Below are 4,416 nucleotides of genomic sequence, written 5' to 3' on the forward strand. Positions count from 1 at the left end.
CTTGACATGACACGAGATATTCGAACGGTTCCAAAATCCCATAAAAATTGGTGGCGACTCCACAAATGCAAACGCTTGTTTCCCAAGCGACCCCGTGGGCCCCTGTTGTCCACACCAAGCCTCAAGGAGCATTGGAGCATTACAATCAGTCTGTTAAGCTTGGCCTTACTATACAGCCACCAAGTCAAGCTTGGGGGGTGGGGGGCGGTGGGGGGATATGAGATATAAAGTTAGTTAGGTGGTTTTGTTACAACCGCCAACTCAGCAAAATTAGTTAAGGAAGTTGTTACACATTCTTATATATATACTTGATGTGACAACCATACAATTTATAAGTTTGATAATACAATATCATTTTCTATATCTCTCATTGCATTTTTTCCCTCTGATTCTCTCTAATCTTCATCCAAGTAGTTGAAGATTCACAATACTAACTGATGGGGCATATTCTGCACCGCTGACCAAGTCAACATATTGAGCAAAGGTCAAGGGTATCCACAGCAAAGTCAACGACTCAGACAGTCTAGCCGACAGAGCCCATCGGCCTGTCACTTGGGTCTCGGCCTGACAACTAGCCAGCCGGGGCACATATCCGCGTACTCATATCCAAGACCCTCGGCGAGCCTGCCACAGGTCCATCGGCCGAGGGTACAACGGTCTTTTCACCTGATAGCCACATGGCCACTTGGCCACTACGTGACAAAAGGTGAATGCCTATAAATACTCCTCAACCTTCATTGAGGAAAGGATCCACAAATTGACCTAATAACCACTATTCATCTGGTAATATCTTCCTTATCTCTCTACAAATACACGCTTAGCCAAGTTACAACAACTTCTCTCTAAGTTTACTGACTTGAGCGTCGGAGTGAGTACGCTCGGCCAAAGCCGAGCCCTCAGTTTGTTCATCGTTTCAGGAGACCGCAAGGAGGATTCAAGCAAAGACATCATTCTACGGGCTACGAGTGGTAACAAATATCTGCTCTGGAACTACACCCGGAACAATTGGCGCCGTCTGTGGGAAAACGCACTAGAAGCTAGTCACATTTATTCCCAAACAACAAAAACAAAAACACAAAAACCCACCCAAAAGCTACGAAGATGTCAAAACAACAAGAGGTATTCAAGAATGACGAAACCACATTCCACCAAGATGATAACTTTCACAATTCTGGAGTCGTGCAGCCCTCCACCGGCGGAGTAATCCAACCGGAATTCGGAATGCCGATAATCTGGGACACGCCGCCTATCAACCAGGTCACCATCATGGGACAGGTGGTTGACGTGGCAAAATTGAAGACACTCCTGGACCTAATCGGGAGTACACCAGCTCACACAGGCACGCCGACACAAGCGGCGGAAGCCGTCCAGGAAACCAGGACCCAGAACGTGACTCCAAGAAACTTGAACGGAGCACTGGAGGAGGCAGGCCCTATCAAGACGCCGGAGGAGCCCAAGGTGGTCGTGGTAAACGTAAGTCCTTCTCGCACTCGGGAGAGGACATCACCGCCGCAGCACCGACGAGGCACACCCCGGGGGAACCAGCGAAGCCCGACTCAGGAAAGTCGGAGAAGAAGCCCAAGCCGGAGAAGGAGCCCTTCCCGCTACGAGGAGAGAAGCCGGACTAGGAATGCGAGGAGTCGGTCGCCACGTATCATCCGACACGTGGTCAAGCGCCCCTCGTGATTATGTCCTTGACATCGCCGTGCCACCTAAGTGAAGTTGCGGCGTTCACGTACAAAGGAGACAGTGACCCAACCGACCACGTCGAGGCCTTTGAGTCTTACATGTCGGTATGGGAGCAGCCCGATGAGGTCCAGTGCCGGGTTTTCCGACGACTCGCATGGGATGGCTCAGAGTTGGTACAAGGGGCTTCCCGACGGTTCGGTATACTGCTTTGCCGACCTAAAGGACGCCTTCTTGGCCCAGTACTCTTGCAATAAGAGGAAGGTCGTGGAGACATCGGACCTCCTAACTATCAAACAGGAAGAGGGCGAGTCTCTACGAAGCTATGTGAAAAGGTTTGACGGCAGGGTACAGCAGATTCGGGAGATCAACCCCGAATTGGCGGCTTTCGCACTGATGAAGGGCCTCCCGAAGGGAAGCTTAAAAGACGAGCTCATCAAGCACGGGGGCCTGGGCCTAGACGCCGCGAGGAAGTTGGCCGACCAGGCCATCAAGGTGGAAGATTACCACACAACCTGGGTAGGCCCCAGCGAGGCCGAGCCCTCAGAAAAGAAAAGCCGCCGGGAGGAAAGCCCGGATGAAAGGCGCCGCGGCGACAATAGGTCACGGTCCACCAGGAAACAGAACTCGACGGGCGCCGGGGGGAGTTCAGCACCATACTACCGAAAGCAGTACGATGATCACACCCCCCTGGTTATATCCGCCGCATAAGTCTTCGCCCTGAGCAGGAGCGAAGGTCAGAAGTGGGAAAGGCCCCCTAAGCCGAGGGGCGACGGTGACACAAGCCAATACTGCGAGTACCACGGCTCCACCGGCCACTTAACAAACGATTGTCGACATCTGAAAGATGCCATTGAGGAACTGATCCGGAAGGGGAGCCTAGGCAAATATGTTGCCAGAGGCCGAAGAACAGATGCCGCCGGATCGAATAAAAAACCCGTTTTAGAACGGAAAGGAGTAATTAATGTCGTCATCGGGGACAACGAGAACGGCGATTCCACTCGTGGGTACAAACGGCACCTGAATGAGCTATATCAGGCCGTCAACTTTGTGCCCAACTTAGCAACCCCCGCTTCCAACATCCCCGATATGACCATCGGAAAGAAGGATTACGAAGGAGTCGTCGCTCCTCACAGTGACCCACTTACAGTCCACCTGGACATTGCCAACCACTTGGTGAAGAGGTGCCTAATTGACACAGGCGCTTACACAAATATTATGTACGGAGAATGCTTTCTTAGCCTCGGTCTGAAGGTTGAAGACTTGACCCCCTGCACCAGCCCGTTGTACGCCTTCTCGGGGCCGCATGGTACCCCCAGGGTCAATCGATCGCGCGATAATGTTCGGAGAGCGAGGTGCAGCCAAGAACGTTATGTCGGAATTCGTGGTCATTGACGGTTCATCCGCCTACAACGTCCTCATAGGCCGAGACACCCTGAGTGAGGCTGATGCGGTGATGTCCATCCGGGCCCTGACATTGATGTACGTCTCGGACCGGGGGGAAGCGCATAAACTCGTCTCGAAGAACGAGAGCGATGAGGTGGTGAATATCCAGGTATCCGCCAGAGGGTGCAACCTGCAATCCTTCAAAGCGGCGAAGAAATCAGAAAAGGGGAAGAGCCCATCCTTACGACAGGATAGCGAACACACGGATACCACCATCGGCGTGGTAGAGGGAGCGGAGACCGAGGAGGTAGAGATTGACCCAGGCCGCACCGTGACTATCGGTGTCGACACCGGAACCAACGTTCGAGCCGCTCTCCTAGATCCGCTAAGGGAAAACAAAGACGTCTTCGCCTACTCAGCGGCCGAAATGCCAGGCGTGAGCCGGGAGGTAATCATTCACAAGCTAAACGTACTCCCCACCGCTCGCCCTGTCAAGCAAAGGATGAGAAACTCCTCAGCCGAGAAAGATGACGCCATCAAAGCCGAGGTAGATAAGTTACTAGCAGCGGGCTTTATTATGCCTTGTACTTATCCTGAGTGGTTAGCCAACGTCGTGATGGTGAAGAAGTCATCGGGGGCATGGAGAATGTGCGTAGATTTTACCAACCTTAACAAAGCATGCCCCAAGGATTGTTACCCTTTGCCTCGGATAGATAGCTTAATCGATGCCACGGCCGGCTACACCATGCTGAGCCTGCTAGACGCCTTCTCGGGATATCACCAGGTATTCATGGATGAGGAGGACATGCCTAAATGCGCATTCATCACCGCGAACGGCACATACATGTACAAAATGATGCCGTTTGGTTTGAAAAACGCCGGTGCAACGTACACCCGACTGGTGGACAAAGTATTCCAAAGCCAAAAAGGGCGAAACATTGAGGCTTACGTCGACGACGCTATTGTAAAAAGCAAGTCTGACAGCGAGCACCTGGCCGATTTACGGGAAACGTTTTGTTCACTAAGGAAATACAAGATGAAGCTCAACCCAATGAAGTGCAACTTTGGCGTCCGGGCAGGTAAATTCCTCGGTGTACTCGTCAGTGCCAGAGGCATTGATGCCAATCCAGATAAAGTCCAAGCAATCCTAAATCTGCCGGAACCAAGGAATCGAAAAGAGGTTATGATGTTGACCGGGAGAATGGCGGCTCTAGCCCGCTTCATCTCTCGGTCAGCCGACAAGAGCACCCCATTCTTCAAAGTGTTGAAGGGGAATAAAGACTTCAGCTGGGGGGAGGAACAGAGCACAGCTTTCAAGCAACTAAAAGATCATCTTCAGACTCT

The sequence above is a fragment of the Silene latifolia genome, chromosome 3 (genome assembly GCF_048544455.1).
Source record: "Silene latifolia isolate original U9 population chromosome 3, ASM4854445v1, whole genome shotgun sequence".
Classification (NCBI taxonomy): domain Eukaryota; kingdom Viridiplantae; phylum Streptophyta; class Magnoliopsida; order Caryophyllales; family Caryophyllaceae; genus Silene; species Silene latifolia.